Here is a 23,894-nt window from a genome sequence, read left to right as displayed (position 1 = left end):
AAAATCAAACTTTGATGGAGGAGGAGCCTAATTTAGAGCACCAAAAATTTTATGAATTATTGTGCTCTGCTGATGCAAAATTGTATCCTGGTTCTTCCCTCTCTTAATTTGCAGTAATCTCTCGAATGTTAAATATTAAGATGGAAAATAATATGTCACCGAGGGGTTTTAACCAAATGATGCAATTGTTTAAAGAGTCTTTACCAGAAGATAACCTATTAGTTGATAGTTATTATCAGACTAAGAAGCTAGTGCGTAGCTTAGGTTTACCGGTTGAAAAGATTGATTGTTATGAATCGGGTTGTATTTTGTATTGGGAAGACCATAAACATCTTACCTCTTGTAAATTTTGTGGAAAAGAGAGGTATAAGCATCGAGTTGGCTCTTGTAAGAGGAAAATAGTCCCTTACAAAATGATGTATTATTTTTCTTTGATTCTTAGATTGAAGAGATTGTATGCATCCCATACTACAACAGCTGACATGACATGGCATCATGAACATATAAAATAGGATGGAGTAATGCGTCATCCATCAGACTCTGAAGCTTGGAAGAACTTCAATAAAAGTCATCCTTTTCTTGCCGATGAACCAAGAAATGTTAGGTTGGGGTTATGTACTGATGGTTTCCAACCATTCAGTCAGTCTAGGAGAAAATATTCGTCATGTCCATTAATTGTCACTTCATACAATGTACCTCCAGGGATGTGCATGAAAGAGGCTTATATATTCTTAACTATCATTATTCCTGGGCCAAATAATCCCAAACATAAAATTGATGTTTATCTGCAGCCTCTAATAAAGGAATTAACGTTGTTGTGGGAGACTGGTGTAGAAGCATTTGATATCCCCAAAAAACAAAATTTTCAATTAAGGGAAGCTTTGATATGGACAATCAGTGACTTTCCAGTATATTCTATGTTATCACGATGGAGTACTGCAGGTAAGTTTCCTTGTCCTTATTTTATGGAGGAAACACAATCCTTTAGATTACAACATGGTCGGAAAAGATCATGGTTTGACTGTCACAGAATGTTCCTTGACCAATATCATCCATTTAGGAGAGATAGTAAAAATTTTCTTAAAGGTCGAACTATCAAAAGATCACCACCACCCTACAGAACTGGAGAAGAGATATTGAATCAAATTTGCGATTTGGGGATAAGAAAAGTAACAAAGTTAGATGTAGAATAAGTTAATCAACGAATATGTAGTTCTTGTGGATGGAAAAAGCAAAGCATCTTTTGGGATTTACCTTATTGGAGTTCTAACATGATTCGACATAACCTCGATGTCATGGATATTGAGAAAAACTTCTTTTATAATGTATTTAATACGGTCCTCAATATTGATAAGAAAACCAAAGACAATCTATAAGCTCGTCTAGATATGGTCAATTACTGTAATTAACGTCAATTGGCAAAGGATGCTTCTGGAAAATATCCCAAAGATGTATATACAATAGACAAGGAAGAAAGCACAATCTTGTTTAATTGGATGAAAGGCTTAAAATTTCTAGATGGGTATGTTTCAAATTTGGGTAGATGCCCAAACACATCTGAGAAAAGGTTATTTGGCATGAAGAGTCATGATTGTCATGTGTTCATGCAACGATTGATGCTTATTACTTTTCGTGAACTACTTCCAAATAATGTATGGCAGGCACTTACAGAATTGAGCTTATTCTTTAAAGATCTTACATCGACTACTCTCCGAGTGGATGAAATGGAGAGATTACAGAGAGATATTCCACAAATTTTGTGCAAGTTAGAACGTATTTTTCCTCTTGGGTTCTTTGACTCAATGGAACATCTACCTGTGCACCTTCCATATGAAGTAAAGATTGCTGGACCTGTACAATATCGATGAATGTATTCGTTTGAAAGGTAATGCAAAAATTCAAGTTTAACTTGTGAGAATAATATTGCTATTTACTTTTCAAATATGATAGTTTATCCATTTTTCTATTTAGGTATCTTGGAAGTCTTAAAAGAATGATTGGGAATATAGCAAGTGTTGAGGGTTCTATATGTGAAGCTTACTTGATGACAGAGTCAACAATATTATTTTCTTATTATTTTGAACCATATGTCATGACACGCAATCATAATGTGGATCGAAATGATGATGGTGGTATTGTGGAAAAAGTTGAAGAAAATTTATCAATATTCACTCATCCCGGACAATTATGGGGAGAATAAAAAAGAGGAGTCTAACTCTTCAGGAAATCAACGCTGCCCAAACTTACATTTTGCTAAATTGTGAAGAGGTTGAGCCATATGTGAGGTAACAAAGTTAGTTGTATCAACTAAATTGTATAAGCATATTCATAAATCATGACTTGAAATTGAAATCTTTTTTCTTTAAATGAAGTATGTTTGTGCAACGTTTGCAAGAAGAATTTCCAAATGTCTCTCAAGATCAAATAAATGAGAGCCTTGAAGCAAATTTCTCTATATGGTTCGAGCAATATGTAAGGCTTCAAAAATTAAGATCTTTTATACAATTATGCACTTAAATTAACTTATGAAATTGAATTAAATTTTATAATCTTCTAAATAGGTCCAACTCAATCATATTGAGAATGAATTCCTATGTAGTCTTGCTCGTGGACCGTTGATAGGTGCTACATCTCATTCGGTATATTTTGTTAATGGATACAAGTTTCATACGGATTTTCATGATAGCGCAAGATTAATAATGAACATTGGAGTTTGTATTTCAGATCTAATTTTTGGTGATTTCTACGGGTGGATAAAAGAGATTATAGAAGTGAAATACTGCGAAACACCTTTAAAGTGAATTGTACTATTCAAATGTGAATGGTTTGACCCAACTATGGATGTTGGTGTTAAAAAGCATAATCAGTATAAATTGATTAATATTAACCATTGTCGTCAATATAAAAAATATGAACCTTTTATTCTACCAATGCAAGCAACTCAAGTATGTTATGTGTCTTATCCTAGCAAGAAAAAGAACAAGGATGATTGGGTAGCTGTATTGAAGATCAAACCTCAAAATGTTATTGAATTACCCGATGAGGAAATTAAGACAGCTGCAGGACTTCCATTTCAAGTTGAAGAAGCTCAAGTGTACGAGATAGACATGAATGTTGCCACAGATGAAAGCATATACTTAACATGATGCAAATCGTGGCTTAATTGAAATGGATGAAGTCACTGATGATGGTTTATTACAAGAACATCATGACAACCAAGAGGATGCTACAGAAAAAGAGTATGAAACTGAGGAAACTGAGGAAGATGAAGAGGAAGATTTGGAAGAAGACACAGATATCGATTAGTGCTTGATAAAAAATATTCTATTGTATCTTATTTTTATTTTGTGAGCAGCCATTTTGTCGAACTAGTGTCATTTTCTTTGTCTCGTTGTTTACACAAAACTTGTTGCTTCAACTGGTTTTATGCTCTACTTCTTAATTTTTGACTCTTTCATTTCTCATTCATTTTTTAAGGCTACAACTGTGCTTTTAAATTTTCTAATACCTTATCTATATATTGTTGTTTGCTTCTCTTAGTATTATTAAGTTTCCATATTATTTTCACTTTAACTAATACAGTTTTTTTATAGATATAGCTAAAAGTCAAGGTCGCAGAAGCACAGGGCGTGGAGGCAAGTCTGCATTTAGGAGTAATAATGATGTTACTGCAAACATACCTACTGTTCCCACTCCTGCTATTGTAACTTCTCAAGATGATGTCATAGGTGGTCAAAATAATACAAATCAAGTTCAACCATTGATTCCTCAAATTAGATCAACGGTTCAAACTTCTGGTGATGGTAGCAACCATACAACTCCTGAATCATCTATGACTACTCTAAATCAGATCAGCAGAACAAGAGAAGGTACATCTACTCTAAGGAACCAAATAGGTGAGTGTCTTAACCAAACGACTTCATCCTTGAAAATGGCTGAACATAATCAACTTCTGGTCTACTTTCTGTCTACACATATATATATTTTTTATTTTTTTCTGGTTGATGATCTATTTTTGGTTCTTTATTTGAGAGTTCTTGTAGACAGAATTACAATGGGAGAATTTTGTAGCATTTTGGTGGTTCTGTTGGTAGTTAATAATCTGTTAATGGTTCTTGTTGTAAGTATTTTGGTGATTCTATTGGTGGTTTTGTTCTGTTGTTGGTTTTTCATTTGGGACGAGTTCTTATGGGAAGAATTACAATGGGAGTATTTTGTTGTATTTTGGTGGTTCTGTATTTTGTTGTATTTTGGTGGTTCTGTTGGTGATTCTTGATCTGTTGGTGATTCTTGTTATGAGTATATTGGTGGTTCTTATTATGTTGGTGGTTCTTGATCTATTCTTGGTTTTTGTTGTGAGTATTCCAATGTTACATGGGATTCCAAAATGATAGTAAGGTATGTTGCTGTGAGGTATTTTATTGGATAGGATTTCAAAATTAGAATATTATATGATGTTGTGACTTTTGTGCAAATTTTGCATCTTCTTTCCACTTTAACAAGTATAATTTTTTTAATATATATGACTCGAGGAAGAGGTACAGGTTGAGGAAGAATAGGGCATGTGGGCAAGTCAGCAGCTAGGACTAATATGCCTGTTCGTACTGCAAACATCCCTACTATTCCCACTCCTACAGTTGCTCCATAAACAGTTGGTAGCGTAGGTGCTCCAACTTCTAATCATGGTAGTACGTCTCCTACTACTCCAAATCAGACCAACCCAACAACTGTAGGTACCTCTTCACAAACCAACCAAGTAGGTGAGAACATATCTCGTAGCAACACAAATGGAGAAAGTAATTCCAGTTGGAGCTATGTGCGGACCCTTGTTACTATAACTTCTGCAGGGTTAGTCCATTTCTTGTCTATTATTATATATTATTTTTTATTTATAGTAACCTCTAAATAATGTCTTCACATTGATACAGATTGCAACCTTCTAAAGCATGCTCCAATAGGATACACGAGTCTTTCAAAAGTGAACTTGATCACAATGGAGTCAATTGGAAAGGTGTCTTATGTGACATAAAAGATGGCTATTTTGGGGAATTCAAGGTATACAACTTCATCATAATTGATTTTGTAAAGTGTACTCATTTTTATAAATACGATATTAATGTATTATCTTGGAAATTTATTTCAGAAACATGTCTATTGGAATTCTTCCATTACTAATGCTGCAGTAAAGAAACACTGGCAGAGTAAGGCAGCAACTGTGTATAGAAATTTCATTGCTAAAATCAAAGAGAAAGGGATTAGGCAAGATTTATACATGAAGATGTCTGGGAAAGCTGGCAGCGACTTTGGGAAGATCCAAAGTGTGTTGAAAAGTCCAAAATAAATGTACAGAATCGTCGTAGAGGCAAAGAAGTCGCTGCTGGAACTCACACGGGAGAATCTATCTCAATTGGAGAGTACCGAAAGAGACTTGTAAGTATATATTTCAAGTATTGAACTGTAATTTGTTGTGAGACAGTCTAAACTTAGTTCAACGTTATGCTGTTGTTGTGTTTTTGTTTACTGTTTATCTCAAATGTTGATCACTTCTCACTATTTTTGTCTCCTGTATTGTATTTGGTATGTTGTGTTCTGTTGTTGTCTTGTAACCTAAAAAACTGCAATGTAAACTGTGCTTATATGTCGTAGAGTGGTATATTACTGAGGATTCATATATTCACATGTTCTTCGAGATGTATTAGGTAGAATCAAGACCTTATGATTCTGAAAATTACTTGAATGTTTTATGTGATTGGTTTTCATCCTATATAACCTTCACACTGGAATCTGATTGGAAATTTCAAATATTCATTATTAGCATATGTTCTCAGTAATTTTGGTGCAATGAAATTCAGCAATCTCTTTCTAGTCATTGCTTAGTAAGAACAATGTAAATTGGATGACATAATTCTGACCACGCGACTAATAATATTTACCTGATGACCAACTACGTTCCACTTGAATTATGGCTTTACAAATATTTCTGGCTTACATGAAATGTTCCAGCAGTTTTGTTCTAGTACAATGCTCAACATTTCTTTTTTACAGGCTGCTGAAATGGGTCGAGATCCGACACCAAGTGAGTTACATTTGCATGTTCACACAAATGGTCATGATGGAAAATGTTTCGTTGATGAACGTTCCCAAATCGTCCATGTAATATTAAATCTTAATGTAGTAGTTTACTTAATTCTTATTTTTTAGTTTAAAGTACTTTTTGGTATCTAATCATTTGTAAGTACAATCCGTTATAATTTGAATTCCACTATTAAAGGAAAGATTTGAAGAAATATTATGAGAAAAAACAGTATCAGAATTTGTTATTGATCAAATTGAAGCATATTACCAAGCTGCCGGAGGAGAAAAGAAGCGAAGAGTATTTGGTCTTGGATCTGAAGTCAAAGGCTACTACGGCCAAACTCTGTGTATTTCTTGTGGAAAGACTTCATCTTCAGCTTCACATGAATCGGTACCAGCTGTAGATTGGGATTTGGATGAGTTTGTGAAGCGATTGATTTTCGCACTTAAAAATCAATTTTTTCCTATTGTCATTGAAGAGGTACAGAAGTTGGTTTCTTCACGATCAGTTGTCACACCTCCGGCTACTCCTTTGGACGATCTTGATTCCTTAAATGATGATTGCAATGATCTTGATTAGTCGTGATACTTTTGACGATCAGTGCATTGGTTTTAGGTGGTCTATTTTTTTGAAACGTTTAAAATTGGGCAACAAAAAATTACACTTGATGGATGTAGGTATTGAGGATGTTTTGGACGTACTATGTGTTTAGATGTTGCTATGTTTGGTATTGAGGATGTTTAGACTTTTTCTATTTATATGTATGCGTTCTTTTATATACATGTTGGATATTATAAGAAGATTTTGCTATCTATATATATGTGGCTTTTTTTATATAAATATTGGGTATTATAAGAATTTTATAATATTCTATTAATATTCAAAATACAAATAAAAAGATATTGAAATAAAAGTAATGACGACAGATTTAGCGACAAAATTACTCATTGCCAAACTAAAACATTTGCAACAGATTGAGGAAAATATGTTTTGTCACAAAAATTGAGAACTTTTAGCAACGGACTAGCAATGAAATATTTGGTTAGGAAATAATCAAAATGATGAAATACGACATGAAATTAGTAACGACGCTTATAAATATAACAACGAATATATTTGTTGGTAAACTATAACAACGGATATAGGACGTCTCTAATCCGTTGCAAATCTAGCAACGGATTTTATTTTTCCGTTGCTAAATGGTTAGCAACGCGCAATATAGCAACAAATAATATTTTGTCTCTGATCCGTCTCTTAATGGATTTAGCGACGGATTTCTATTAATTCGCAACGTTATCGGTCTCTTGCTAAACGCGGTTTTTTTTGTAGTGGTAGTTGGAAAATTAATAAATAGTTATTTAATAATTATAAATATTCTGACTACCGCAGTTAGAATTTTAATAAATAATAATTTAATAACTATACTTATTTCGATTACTATAGTTGAAATTTTAATAAATAATTATTTAATAATTATAATTATTCCGACCACTGTAGTCGAAATTTTAATAAGTAACTATTCAATAATTATAATTATCCCAACTATTGTAGTCAGAATTTTAATAAATAAATATTTAATAAAAAAATCTTTTCAATTACTGTGGTCGAAAACTAATAAAATAATTATTCCGACTACTGTGGTTAGTACATTAAATTGTTCAATTTTATTTTCGATTGGTGTCGTCGAAAGTCTTTTTTTTTCTAAAAAGTATTTACTTTTTTCGACTATTATAGTCAGAAATTTATTTTGTTTTGCCAGCAATGTTGCTCTTTCATTAGCTTATACTGCTCTCATATTACAAACAACATACCTAAAATTTTTCTCAGTAGGATCAAACACAATAAAAATTTAAAAATTCAACCACTTTAAAACATCCAAAACAAACTTCGAGTCAAATAGTTTAAACATCTCAAGAGAATTTTAAGTCTTAATAACGTCACAATCCAAAAAAAAAAAATATTGAGTCAAATAGTTTAAACATCCCAAGAGAACTTTAAGTCTAAAAGTCACAACCAAAAACAAGAACAACAATTACAATCTAATCATCATCAGGATCACTCTCTTCGTCGTCATCAAATACTTGAGGCATGTGCTTCTTGACCAACTCCTCAAATTTAGCAAACTTGGCAAACTTAGCATCATTATTAGCACACTGTTACGTCAACTCTACAATTTTCTTTCTCATCTTTTCTATTTCTTCCATAGTTTGCTAAGTAGAAGAGGAATCGGAAAACAACGAAGGACTACTCAAGGATTGGAGAACCCCACACCCATAAGTTCTACCTTTCTTCGGACCACGTACCACATTTGTCCACATGTTAGTCATATCTACAGGTGATGGTTAGACCATGGTACTATCCTTCTAAGTAGGTTGGGTTTGACGTCAATCTTCAAAAAAAATTTGAAATCCTTCCCGAAAGAAAAATTATTTGTCAGTATGTAAATAAGCTAAGTTGAGTAATAATAAAATAATGTTTGTAAAAGTTATTATCTTGCATATGCATCCTTAGCACGCATTTCGACCCAATCTTCTCTTGTACCGTCCCTTTTTTTCTTCTTATGCGTCTCTTCGGAGACCTCAAGAAAAGTTTTCTCTTTTCCCCCATTTAAGAATTTCTGAAAAATTTTAGAAAAGAGATAAATAAACTATGAAAGCAAAATTGATCTCTTTGCTACTGAACAGAATGAACCTAAAAATGGTTAACTTGCAGAGTCAGTGGCTAAATGGAGTGAAATACTTTGTTTCTCTAATTGCACCTTTTTTGGCCTTTCACTTGAAAAAGGAAATTACAGGAGCCAAAAGGCTTTTACATTTCAATGGTACCATTGCGAGTACGAAAGGATTTTACATCTAAATGGCATGTACTAGAACTAGGGAATGAAAGCATATACCGTCTCACTTTCTTTATCTATGACCAGCTTTGGAGATTTAACTGATGTTCGAGGCTAACTATATGGCAAATTTGCAATAGTAGATCAAAAAATTGCTCTAACATGAATTGAACAATTAAATAAGAATATGTAATATTGTCTAAACTTCAAAATAACTTTTAACATCATTTTCTTGAAATCAACCTATTTATTCAACAAAAAGAAGATAAACAATCAAGTCACAAGAATTGATAGGCATAAGCACAGACCGTAAGTGTAATAGCTTAAGCAATAGGCTCATACCTGGAAACAATCTTATAAATAGAGGTAAAGCTCATTAAAATACTTTTGTTATCCAAATTAACTATTCTTCCACCATCTTATCTGACATTCTTAGGGAAGAGAGGTCATGCTTTTACAATAGTAATTAAAGAGAAAAAAGTCCCTCTTTTTTCTGTTACCTCAACGGCAGTGGATAATTCTTCTTCAAATTTCTATCAGAAGTCAAAAGAAAATAAGAGAAACTACCTTAAATGTTTGTTATTAAGCTCTTTATTGTCTTCCTTTCTCAAAAGAAATGGCCCTTCAGACGTTGGAATCAACTAAAACTTATTAAGGTATTTATTTTCCTTAAAACTCTAAATTTAGTTTCAAGAAGATTAAGCTCGGATCAAGTTGCCAAAAAAGGTATAGGGATTAGGGATCGGTGACATCCAAATCAATCCCCAAGATCATCCAATTCACCCAGAGCATTGGAGGCTCAATGATTATGGGGTACCCTCAATAACTCAACTTTCTCCTCACTGATTAAATGCTCATGTTATTCGCAGAGGTCTTGACCAGTGTTTCTATGTTCTTGCTAAGATATTACGTATGCTTACTTTGACTGCAACAAAAAGTAATACACCAGCAAAACAAGGAACAGAAATACTATGCCAATAGAAAGACAGATATAGAAAGTGGATTTAGCTTCACATAAACTTGAACAGCAAGCTGATGTTTACCTCCAATTTACTGACAGCATTTAAACCGTAGTTACATGTTTCCAAAATATTATTAGCCTTCCTTATCAGGTTTATCCTTAAGCCTAGATCAATTTCGCTTTCTTGCATTCTTAATGTCTACTTTTCTGTTTAATCTGTATTTGACAAACCTTGTGCTCCGTCAAAGCCAAAAACAATCATAATATACTACCAGCCTACATACTACTACAACAAACAGAAATTACTCCCTCACGTTCCAAGAAACAAAAAGATTATACAGCAACATAGAATCGCTAGCAAAGATGTTAATGTGTCAATTAACATTACCAGTCTTTGTTGGTGGGTAGCGAACTCATCGAAGCTTCGGTGTGCAACAAGCCACCTATTTCAGAGGCTTTATTTTCCTTCGCCCATTCCCTTGTTTCTTTATATTCAAGAGTATCCCATATTTCCAAGAACTTAACCCACACTTCATTTGTTAGCCAACCAGGTTTTTGTAATTTCCTCCGGGCCTCATATAAGTGTTCTTTGATTCATAGAGCTACTTTCAACTTGAAAATGTCTTGTATAAAATTTTCATGACAAGAATTTCATGCACACTTTACCTGCAAAATAGTTTAATATAAAGTCATGAAATGAGTTGATGGATACAAAGGTAAATTCATCATTGAGAGCATAATAAAATGGTAAATTCTTTGAATTCTATTATACCATAAACTGTTTCCACATAAAAATTCAGATTTCATAGCGAATCTCATTCCAACTACCCCACAGCTCCGTGAAAATGATTTAATTGCTTCTATAGTCATATGCCCACCATTATATATAGGAATGAACTTGCAATAAAATTATATTAAATCATCTTAACTTTCAAAAAATTTAAAAATTAAGAAAAAATATAAGGGTTACTTACCCATCACCATTAGGGATGATAATTAGCCTCTTGTGGCTGTCATATTCTAATACCTCTTTAAATTTTAGATTTCGGGAAGCAGCGCTTGTGGCATTAGACGCTGTAGCACTATCAATGATTGACGATGTTGATGAGCTAAGACCTCCAATTCTCAATCCATAAAGGCTAGGTGTGGATGATGTTGAAGGTATAAATGAAGAGCTACTATGCATACTATTATGAGAAGAAGAGGTGTGAAACTAGTCAGATGGTGGGGGTAGAAAAAATGCATTTGGTAGTGAAATAGTTGACCTTGGAGGAGGAGGAAAATTTGTAGTAGCTGGTTGAAGAGTTGTGGTAACAGGTGGTGATGGTGGTGTTATATATTAACCTACAGTAAGATTAGTAGGTCCTTTCTTACCTTTCTTTCGTCGTCCATTAACATTACCTTTAGATGTCATTGATTTTCTTTGCTAACCACTTAAAAAACAAAGAACAACTAAATTAGCAAACAAACTATTTCTCATAAAAGAAAAATTGGACATATAAATCAGTTGTGTAAGGAATGACATGAAATAATTACTTTGTGCCTGCAAAGGACAACAATCAAGATTTCTCAACCATTAACAATAAAAAAAATTATGTTTTTCCATCATTTCAAAAAGTGTTAAAATAATAGATGAATGCAATATTGTTAAGTAGTACCAATGAACAAAACAGACAACACACATATACTATAGAAATTTACCACTACTATTTAATCAAACAACCAGAAATGTTCTTACTGGCACTACAAATGTTAACAAAGAAAAGACACTATATTGTCAAGTAAAATATCAAAAAGCAGCAACTAAAATACAATTCAAGACCCTGTTATTACACTTACTAGTTACTACTATTAATAACAACTCAATCCTCATCGCTTGTTTCATAGTCATTCATCAATTCTTCCTCATCACTTGTTTCATTTTCATCAAGTAACTCTTTCTTGCTTGTTTCATTTTCATCAAGTGACTCTTCCTCACTTATTTCATTTTTATCAGTTGGATATTCCTTGTCGTTTGCCCCGGATGTTCCTTCTTCATAATTATTAATATTTAATATAAGTTCAGAAGGATCAAATTCTTCATTTAGGCCTTTATTATTCTGCAATCACCTACTAATTAATCATCCACCCTTTATTCAACACATGAAATGTCATTCTAAAACACTACATCCAATGCATCCTCTACTTTAATTCAACCCAAGGGCTTTATTTTTATAACTACCCGCCATGCAGATTTATTCTTACACAAAGGATAAGGAGCGCAATAAACTTGTTTCATATTTTATGCAATGACAAATGGATCATAGAGTCTATACTCTCTTGAACGCTTAATTTCAACTATTTTGTACTGAGGTTGCACCTTTGTACCTAACCTAGGCGTAGGATCATACCGCTTACACCGAAAGAGTACCAACTTTTTCTTTGGCCAACCAACATGATAATAGAGTTCTAAAATCTCTTGAAGCACACCATAATAATCTACACCACCATCACCATTCACCCATACCCTACTATTAATGGTTTTCTTACCCTTAAAGAACTCTTCTGTATGAAATCTATACCTATTGACAGAGTACCTAGAAAACTTTCTGACTTTAGCATTAGGTCCCCAAGTTATATCACGTAAAAATTGGCTATTTGGATGAAAATTAACTGGATTATGAACCTATAAAAAGTTTAAGAAAAGTTAGAATTTAAATATACATAAAACTGAACAAAAGTATAAATTGTATTAAATATTAAAGTTACACTTACATATTCTCTAAACCACACAAAAAATAGGATAAACAGTAGCATCCCTATGTAAAGCCACGAAGCAGCTATCTGACAAAGTTATGACTTTTATTAGTTAAATCTTAGATAGACCTTGAATGATTATTGTTAATATAAATATACTCATTTATAAAAAGGCAGGACCTCAGAAAAATTTAATAATACATGTGTTGTAGCTGACTTATGCTCCACCTCATTCAAATATCGAAGTGGACTAACGTTTGGACTTTCTTTACCTGGCTGATTAAATATTAAAAATGGTGGTGCTAAAGGATCTATATTGTATCGATCATCATGTCTATTAGGTCGGTTTCTCAAACATGGTACATTATGTTCAAAATAATATGAACAAAAATAAGAGGTCTCTTTAGCCAAATAAGGCTCACATATTGATCCCTCAATTCGAGATCTATTTTTATGGTCCGCTTATATTTTCCAATGGTCCTGCATAGTATGATCTTTAAGATGAAATAATGTTCAGTTAAAACACATGAAGGTAAATGTTAAAATTCAATACCTCTCAAAGGGATACATCCACCTACACTGAATAGGCCTTCCAAGTTATGCCTCTCGCAGAGAGTGAATTGGAAGATGCTCTATAACATCAAAAAAACTAGGAGGAAAAAAAATTTCCAACTTGTTTAAGGTTAAGCTAATGTTTATATCCATAAAATATAGGTTCTCCTCCCTGAATTTGTTAGAACATAAATCCTTGAAAAATAAACTTATCTCTGTTATGGGCTTCCATATTCTATCAGCCAATGCACTGAATGCAATAGGCATCAATGACTCCATGAAAATATGACAGTCATGACTATTCATAGAGGTCAACTTCCCTTCCTTCATGCCAATGCACCTAGATAAATTTGATACATATCTATCTAGCATTTTCAAATTCTTAACCCAATCATAAATCACTCTTCTATCATCTAAAGTGAATGTGTAACTGGACTTCAGCTTTTTAATCTTATTGTTTAAGCATGTCAGGTACAACTCACTGCATCGACAATACTCCTTTAAGTCCATCCTGACCTTCAAGTTATCTTTTGCTTTGTTACTTTCATCTATCACAGTATTAAAAAAGTTGTCAAAAAAGTTTTTATCAATATGCATGGCATCCAGATTATATGATAGAAGATTATTTTTCCAGTAATCTAACTCCGAAAATATGTTTTTTTAGTCAATTTATATGTAACAGGATAACCAAGTATCCTGGATGGTGGAGACTCTATTACTTTTGATAGATTCCTCTCTCTATCCCAAATTTCTTCTTGCGACAAGATTGTTGGTGACTCCTCAAAATCAGGCTTATTCTTTATAAAATCACTAGTATTTCTTCGAAACTCATGTTGTATTATCAATAATCGGCGATGACATTCAAACCATGAGTTTTTACCCTCATATTTCAAAGTAAATGCTTTTATGTCTTCCATACAACAAGGGAAAACTAACTTACCTGCGATCGACCAACCAAACAACATTCCACAAGAAGGAAAGTCATTTATAGTCCACATAAAAGCAGCACGCAATCTAAAGTTTTGTTTCATTGATACATTATATAATTCCACACCTTCATGCCACAATATGTTCAACTCATCAATCAATGGTTGAAGATATACATCAAGTGAAACTTTTAGATTATGAGGACCTAGAATAATGCAATATGTACTTGTCATATGAAATTAGGGAGGCAGATTATAAGGAGTCACAAACACTGGCCAATATGAATATGGTGAGCTGAGTCAGAAAATAGAGTGAATTCATTAGTAGATAACCCCAACTCAATGTTTCTTGGTTCACTAGCAAAATCTGGATACACACTATCAAAATGCTTCCATGCTTATACATCTGATGGATGACATAAAATACCAGGTGGTCTTTTATTTTAATAATGCCATATCATATGAGATTTAGCTCATAGATGCATACAACCTCTTTAATCATAGTATAAGGGATAAGTAATGCATCGACTTCACCGGAACCTTCTTTCCCTTGGTTGTGTGTCTTTCTTATAACATGGTTGGTTACAAAATTTGCAACGCTGTAAATTTGCATCTTTCTTATAAAATAGCATGCAACCTTTCTCGCAATAGCGAATCCTCTCTGATGAAAGTCATAACTTAGAAACAAACCTCTTTGTTGTGAAGAAATCTTTGGGTAAGTCAAGTTTATTTGGGTTAAGTTCATTCATGAATCCAATAATATAATCCATTCCCTCTTGAGAAATAGAATAATCTGACTTAATACTTAGTAACTGAATTGCAATAGCTAACTTAGAATGCACTAATCCTTCATACAATGGATGACTAACTTTCTTTAAATGTTCAAAAAAGTGCTTGGCCTCATCATTTGGTTCATTTTGAGCCCCTGAGTATGTCCCAAAGAGCATCCCTGGCCATTTCACTATATCGAGAATTTTCTGCAGTATTCTCTCTTATTGGACTTTCAACATAATTTTGAAAAGCAAAATTATTAGAAGTACTACTCTCTCCATGAGTTGTCTACATAGTATAATTCAAAATAAATCCCTTCTTATAAATATGTAATGTAACAAGATTTGGACTCAATAACTTGCCATACTTGCATTTCCAACAAGGACACCTAATTGTCCGTTCAGTAAGAATATTATCAAGTGTTATTGCTTTAGCAATAAATTTAGCTACCCTATATTTATATTCCTCCCTCAACCCCACATGTTTAAGATAAGTTTATTAGATATCCATTTACAATCTTCATTTTCCATCTACACAAGAACGATAATAATAATAATAATAATAATAATAATAATAATAATAATAATAATAAAGAGAATCAAAATCAAGAAAACCAAAACATAACAGGAGAAAAAATACCAACAGTAGTTATAGCTATTACAAATGCATAAAAAAGACTTTTTGAAGCATTGAATCCTATAAAAAAAGTCATTGAAATGTATAACAATAGAAAATCTTAAACATGATTAAGCCTTTAGCATGTTAATGGGTGTTAGCCTCAATCCTTCAACTCCTAGATTGGAACAAGGAATTTCCAAAAGATCCATTATTAATTTGAATTTTTTATGATTCCATGTTGATTCTTGTTATGTTACTAAGTCATATTATACTGTTGCTTAGTCTAATTTTACTCTTCTATCTCACCTTTTTTGTTTTTGGCTTCTAAAACCAGAAAGGATTCTGAATACTATCTCAATTACTTTGAATCCTATAAAAGAAAAATATATTTGAAATCAGAGAGGATTCTAAATATTTTCCATATTTTTTTAAGGTAAGAAACTTTAAATATTTCTCCAGTCAGAGGCTACTGTAATTATCTTTGAACCAAAAAACTATCTCTATAAGTTGAGATTCACTAAATTTGATCTTGGTTTGATTTGTCTCTATAGTTGACACAAGCAAATTGGCAAGTAAACCTAATAATATAAACTACAAAGTAATTAAAAGTAAATGGTAAAAGGACTGACCATTTCTTAATTGGAAAGCAAATTAAGAAGATACCATAAAACACATCGTATAGATTATGATATACTTTTGAGATACAACCAAAATTATTTAAGGTAACAAGGTTTATGGTAACAATAATCTGAAGATGACATGTATCAAACTACTAGGAAGAGAAAGATAGATACTATGATATAGTGTGACAAATGTGGGGTTTATATATAAGGGGTTTATTTATAAGTACCTTTAAGAACCTTGTTGCCCAACTTAGTTATTGATAATAGACAATCCATATTCGTAGTATTACTTGTTAAGCTTGTCCACAGTTTTCTACCATAAAATTCCTTGTTAAACTATTCCAAGCCTGCAAAAAATTCACAAACTGAGCTATACCCTAAAACAACTGCAAAGCATCTGCTCTCTATGGATGGTAAGCCAGAGTAATGTATTTAGCTTTAATCTTGTTATCATTATTGGAAAACTAAATAGCTTGTGGACTAGTATAACCAGTAATGTGGGAGGAGTTTGCACTACTGAAGGAATTTGCTAAAAGAATCCAAGTGAAGTATTGAAAACTTAAGTTCCTTTACATATAATGCCAAGTTTCATTTTTTGAATAGCCCTGAAATGTATGAACACTATTATAATGATGCAGCACGGAGTGCACACAAACTCATTTAACATTCAACATGAATTTTAAATTGAAATCATAATATGATGTTTGATAGTGAATGCTACCTTTAGTTTAAACTGAAAAACTAACCTACACCAGAAGCTTTATGCCATCCATTTAGTTTCTCTTTGCTTTTAATTTGTGTGCTATATGTACTTTTTCTTTTTTGGTTAACATGTACTATTATAACGCCCCAAGTTTGCACCCTGGATGTCACACGGTGCTCATAATCTTGAAGGACTACAAGCTAACCCATGACTGGTACCTGTTGCAATATCCAAATAATAAAAATAATAAAATATGGAAATTGGGATAATATTGCCATAAGGTCCCTATCTGAACATCAAATACTGATAATGAAAAACTAAAATCTGAATGTCTGTCTGAAATAATCAACTCTGATAATCCTCTAATTGAACTATCTGAAAGTGGAGTTGATGGGACAAGCCCCTAATTAACTCCAACTACTATAAAACATACTAAAATACTAAAATAACAACTTTATCCTCGAACTATGAGAACTTACCACTAAGTCTATTGCTGATGGGTGGGACTGCTAAGAGCGATCAGGAGCCTGTGCATCTAAACCTATGATATAAGACATCATAGCACAAAAAAAAGGTATATGTCATTACTTTGAATGTACTGGTATGCTAAGTGAGGTAAGGCTGAATGTACAGGTTCATATGCATGAACAATAACTGGCTGAGCAACATGAATATAACTGAATGAGAGTACATGTATATGTGGGACTGCTGTATATATACTGATTATGCGATACTATGTACATAACTATGCATGTTGTAACTAAGATCATGTTAACGCTGGGTATTGAGTTTTGATAACTGAGAAGTAAATGACTGATATCTAAATTTACTGATAATTGAATTACTGTTGACTGAGAGACTATTTCTAACAGTCCTAATTCTATAGAACTGAGCTGAGTTTTATGCTAAACTGAGTAATTGTATCTGATAGTCCTGGTTTTGTAGAACTAAACTAAGTTTTATACTGACTAAACTATGGGAGGTAATCATCTAACCGACATGCCCCTCTCTGAACTGATTGAGGTCCAACCAGTAACCCCAGCTGGAAGGGTGTCAGTACCATGCCATAGGTAAATACAAGTTTTGAGTCACCCTTATCTGCCTGGTGCTCTAAACGAGAATGGTGGTAACCTTAACTGGCAGGTAGAAAACCTCATCAACCCTCAACTGGCAGGTTAATATCTCAACCTACCTTTTTTACGTTGTTCTAGAATACAAAGACTGCATCTAAGGATCACACCCTCTACTGGCAGGTGAGTCCCCATCATTGGGTTCACTCGATGTTGAATCCTACTCCCAACTGAATAGACACTGAACGGATTTCTAAATTATACTAGGTTGGACTAAACTTTTACTCATCGTGTTGTCTAACTAAACTAAACTATGTTTACTGGGTCCCGCTGACTAAGGGAATACTACTAAGTTATGAACTAAATATTAAACTGAGACTGTTACTGATTACTGAGTACTACTGTTCGTAATACTATTGAGACTGTTCTGTAGCTATAGTAACTATAGGTAAGCAGCTAGATTTTTAGGTATTGAATACCCCTAGGACTCGATAACATAAAAAGTAAAGCATATCATAAACTTGGAAAGCATAACTGTAATACCCCATACCTTTTCTAGTTAAAATTCATCCTAGAATATTAAGGAATAGTTTCCAGAATGAAAAATAATTATTTCATGTGGAATTTTCCAGATTTAGACCTCTCATTGTGTGGGAAATTAAATAAAGTTTTGAACGATATAAGATTCACCTAAAACTAATGACTGAGTAAGAAGTTAGGGCTATTTTAAGCTTTAGTCGTAAAACACTGTGATTTGGGTCCTTAGCACGTAGTGTAGATGGTTTAAATGATAATTATCAATTTCCAGTGAGACTTCATAATTTTGGCATGTCGCAGAGAGGCCCAATTTCCCATTTAGCAATTTCTAGTGAGACCTCGCGACACTGGCACATCGCGCCAGTGGTCAAATTAACAAACTAAAGGGGTTCCATGATTATGGTGCGTTGTGGTGAAAGCCTAGTTCCTGCTCGTCCCTTTCCAGTGAACCATAACGATAGTGGTACATCGCGGTGGCCACCTAATTCATAAAAAGTTTGTTTTTCCAATTCTGTTTCAACGATTAAAGGAGGTACTTTGGTCATTCTCCCAAACCCTAATTTGTATTAAACATCGAATTAAACCCATTCAAAGCACTTTACATCCACTTTTCATCAAATCTCTCTCAAGTAAAATCCTAGTTCAACAAACTTTCTCCCCAAGAAATCCAAATTCTCCCATTAATTATCCAAGGAATTTCAAGATTAAGAATCCCCAATTCAAGAACTATAAGAATTCATCTCCAAAGCAATAATAGAGACACAAGATTCAAGTTTTAGTATCTAGTTCATCAATTGAGGTATGTGGAGTTATGAACAAGGATACTCTTTTCATCCTTGTGCCCGAAACTTATTTTAATTACAAATTTACTGAATTATATATGATTTCTCATGAAATTAAAGTTAGAGTTTATACCCATTAATGTTATTTACAAACTTATGAGATTTCCAATGATTTAGAATTTGAATTACATTATTATGTTCATATTTTCATTCATAATACAGAAATTTTCAGATTTTGAGTTGAATTATCAATTTTTACATTATCAAGCATGAACATTTTGATATTTTAACATGAGATTAATACAGGGGTCATTAATCCCTAATTTAAGATTGCTATATCAAGAATTTTTGTTCTATAAGAACCCTATGATTAGATTCCTTTAAGATTATTGATAAAGATTTTACCTTTTGGTCTCAGAATAGATATAAAATCCACTTTACAAATTCAGATTATATATTTAGCTTTACAGATATACAGCTTATTTTTATTACAAACCATTAGACTATTTTAAAATGGATTTTGGTCTAAATGAGCATACAGATTTAATGAGAGTAGTATTTAGCACCAAGATGGGTATGTTACTACGGTTTCATACCCTAGAACTACGTGATAATATAGCATTTACATTATTTCCACTTCTATGTGGATGACAGATATGTGATCACTTAGATAGCTTATACTCCCTGCAAAGAGTATGACTCCTCTCCCCAACGTGATGATTTTTCCTTAGAGGGATAAGAAAAATGGACTCCATGAATACTCACATGATTTATGTAAGTTAAGAGAACCTCCCTGCTAGCTAATAGAAAAGATTAAAAGAAAAGCTTTTAGAAAAACTGAGTGTAAAGGCTCACAAACTTATGTAAAGACTCACAAACTTACTCAGATATTATTTTACTTAAGATTTCAGATTACAGAATTACAGCTTTTAGTTTCAGCCATAAAATGGTGAGCCCTTTTTCACTTAGCCTATATGATTTTATCATAGAACAGAAATACAGATTTTAGAACTAAGTGTTATGACTAACAAGATTTATATTATGTGTTTTACTATTATGATTTATGATCTTTAGATTCAAGATTACTCAAGCTGATGTGAGCTATTTACATTTAGCATGCATGATTTTATAAATTATGATGATATTGCTTATTTATTGCATTCACCCCCATATACTCATTACATCATCAAAGTACTGATCCATATATACGTCTATATGCTACATTGTCTCATAATGTAGGTTCAGGTGCTCAGTATCAACAGCGTGAGTGATCTTCGAGCATCTCATTACATCCTTACAGTTGGTAAGTCCTTACAGTTTGGGGACTTAGCTATTCAAATTTTTGGTTTATTAGTAGATATTTCATTATTCATTTTAGATAGTTTGACTCAGTTGGTGCCTGTCCTAGTGACTCTCTAGACTCAGTCAGGATAGGCTTGTCAGAATACTAGATTCAGTTTTAGACTTTTGATTCAGCATTTAGATTTTTCAGTATTATTTTACCAAGACTGATGAGATTTGTATGATTTAGATAGGATTTCTGTATTTACTATGTTTATATATTCATATTTTCCTTATGTTGAGATTCAGATTTATTAGAAAAGCAGCTAGGGTTAGCTCAGGACTACTTACAGTTTGAAGCACCATGTAGCATCTCGAAAATTAGATTTTGGGGCATTAAAAACTTGGTATCAGAGCTTAAGGTTTAGAGAGTCCTAGGGAGTTAGAAATGTCATGTTATGTAGAGTCTTGATCATTGGTGTGAAGCGCGCCACATCTATGAGCAAGAGGCTATAGAGTGTTCTTAGGAAATCATCTCTTTCGTTCATGATCTATCGTCCATTTAGTGTCTATATATACTTCTAACTCGTGCTTTCACATGATAGAAAATACCTCCTCGTCGAGCTAACGCACACAAAAATGATAACTAGTTACCTCATCCCGCAGATCCTTTGAGTGAGAATGTGTTACATGCAGAGTTTTGGGCTGCCTTTCAGGCACTAGTCCAAGCTGTGATAGCTAATGTTCAGGGCAACCATCAGGCTACAGTCCCACCCTATCAATATAGGGACTTAGCCACAGCTAGAATTTGAAATTTTATGAGAATGAACCCACCAGAGTTCTTTAGGTTGAAGGCAGGTGAGAACCCTCAGTTTTATCTAGATAAGGGGAAGAATATCACCCAAATTATGCATGTTTCTAAAAAGGAGAGTGAAGAATTGACATCCTATAGGCAGAAGGATATTGAGTATGATAAAAAGGGGAGAATGCAGCTCCCATGACTTGGCAGATATTTCAAGATGCGTTCCTAGATAAGTTTTTCCCACGTAAGATAAGGGAAGCTAAGATAGAAGAGTTCATGAACTTGAGATAAGGCTCAATGATAGTGAAGGAGTATTGCCTAAAGTTTAACCAGTTGTCTAATTATGCCCCTAATCAGATGGCTGACCTTAGGTTAAGCTTGATTAAGTTTGTAACCGGTGTGTCTGGGTTGGTAGTTAAGGAGTGTAGGACTGCTATGCTCATTGTAAACATAGATCTTGCTAGGATAATGATGCATGATCAGTAGATTAAGTCAGAGAAGTGAAAGAAAAGAGAGAGTAAATAAGAAGGCTAGAATAGGGCAGTTTGATTATGGCCAGAATAGGTCTAGAGGGGGAAATCATTCACAGTTTCAAAATCGGTCATCTATGCCCGCACCTTCCTCAACCAGTGATCCTGCACCCAAAAATAGGCAGGAACAGTGGGGTAAGTCTTCTGTGTCTAGATCTTAGAATAGTATGAGTAGGAAGCCCAATCATCCCCCTTGTGTTAAGTGTGGAAAGAATCATACGAGTCAATATTTGTGGGGTCAGAAAATATGTTATGGTTGTGGCCAGATGGGTCACAGAATCATAGAGTTCCCATATTCTAGACAGGGAAACAGAGATGTTTGTCCTCAAACTTAGGCTAATAGTGCACCGGCTTCTCTAGGTCGCCCATTCTCTCCTCAGGGCATATTATCCAGTACCGGTGGAGGTTAATGTTAAAATAGGTTCTATGCTTTACCATCTCACCAAGAGCAGGAAGATTCACCAGATGTTGTTACTGGTATACTTTGTGTCTTTCATCTTGATATTTATGGGTTGTTAGACCCTCGGTAGAGTTTCTCTTATGTGACCCTATTAATTGCTATGAATTTGGAGATAAGTACTAAAAAATCCCTGAGCCTTTCTTGGTTTCTGCCCCAGTAGGTAAGCCAGTTTTTGCTAATAAATCCATAAAAAGTGTCCTATCACTATCCTTCATAAAGTCATATTAACAGACTTGATAGAGTTAGATATAGTTGATTTTGATCCTATTCTTTGTATTGATTGACTCCATTCCTATTATGCTTTTATAGATTATCGCACCCGTGTAGTAAAGTTTTAGTTTCCAGATGAGCCAACCTTTGAGTGGTCAGGTAATTCAGTGTTTCCTAAAATTCATTTTATATCTTACCTTATAGAGAAAAAGTTGAAATCCAAAGGTTGCATTTACCACCTAGTTGAGTCAAAGATACAAAGTTTGAGACTCTAACAATTCACTCAATCAGTGTAGTTAATGATTTTACTAATGTTTTTCCAGAAAATCTCCCAGGGATTCCTCCCAATAGAGAGATAGAATTTGGTATTGACCTTCTCAAAGATACTCAGCCTATTTCTATCCCTCTTTATCATATGGCTCTCGTAGAGCTTAAGGAGTTGAAAGAGAAACTCAAAGATCTTTTAGATAAAGGTTTCATAAGGCCTAGTGTTCCTCCATGGGGCGCTCCCAACCTATTCGTGCAAAAGAAAGATGGTTATTTGCAAATGTGCATTGACTATCTTCAGCTAAATAAGGTCACAGTCAAGAATATATATCCTCTTTTTAGAATTAATGACTTATTGGACTAACTCTAAGGTGCAAGTTATTTCTTAAAGATAGACCTTAGATCCGGCTATCATCAGCTAAAAGTAAGGGAATGTGATATCTGAAAGACAACTTTCAGGACCCATTACAGTCATTTTGAGTTTCTAGTCTTGTCTTTCGGGCTAACCAATGCTCCAGCAGCTTTCATGGACCTCATAAATCGAGTGTTCAAATAGTATCTAGACATGTTTGTCATAGTATTCTTAGATGATATCCTTGTATAATCCCATAGTAAGGATGACCATGTAGATCATCTTAGAATTATCTTACAAACTCTTAGGGATCATCAATTATTGTCCAAATTCAGCAAGTGTGAATTTTGGCTAAGATCAGTAGCCTTTCTCGGTCATATTATTTTTGCCGATAGAACAAGAGTTGATCCCCAAATGACAAAAGGATAAAGAATTTTGCCTAGACCTATCTCTCTTTCAGACATTAGGAGTTTCTTGGGTCTAGATGGTTATTACCATTATTTTGTTGAAGGTTTCTCATCTATTGCATCCCCTATGTCTAGACTAATCCAAAAGAAAGTTAAGTTCCTATGGTCAGATTCCTGCGAGAAGAGTTTTTAGGAGTTGAAGACTCGACTCACTTTAGCCCTAGTTCTAGCATTACCCAATGGTACAGATGATTTTGTGATGTATTATGATGCATTTAGGGTTGGTTTGGGTTGTGTATTAATGCAGAGAGGTAAGGTTATAGCTTATACCTCTAGACAGTTGAAGCCACCCAAAATAAATTACCCAACCCATGATCTTGAATTAGCTGCTGTGGTG

At 33.6% G+C, this 23,894-nt stretch overlaps 1 pseudogene; it reads left to right on the top strand.

Annotated features, from left to right (window-relative positions):
* Nucleotides 1–3,168: 3,168 nt before the first annotated feature.
* On the top strand, nucleotides 3,169–6,655 carry LOC107857665 (annotated as a pseudogene).
* Nucleotides 6,656–23,894: the final 17,239 nt, after the last annotated feature.

The sequence above is a fragment of the Capsicum annuum genome, chromosome 10 (assembly GCF_002878395.1).
Source record: "Capsicum annuum cultivar UCD-10X-F1 chromosome 10, UCD10Xv1.1, whole genome shotgun sequence".
In the NCBI taxonomy this organism is placed as follows: Eukaryota; Viridiplantae; Streptophyta; class Magnoliopsida; order Solanales; family Solanaceae; genus Capsicum; species Capsicum annuum.
This window is presented reverse-complemented; position numbering and strand designations above follow the sequence as displayed.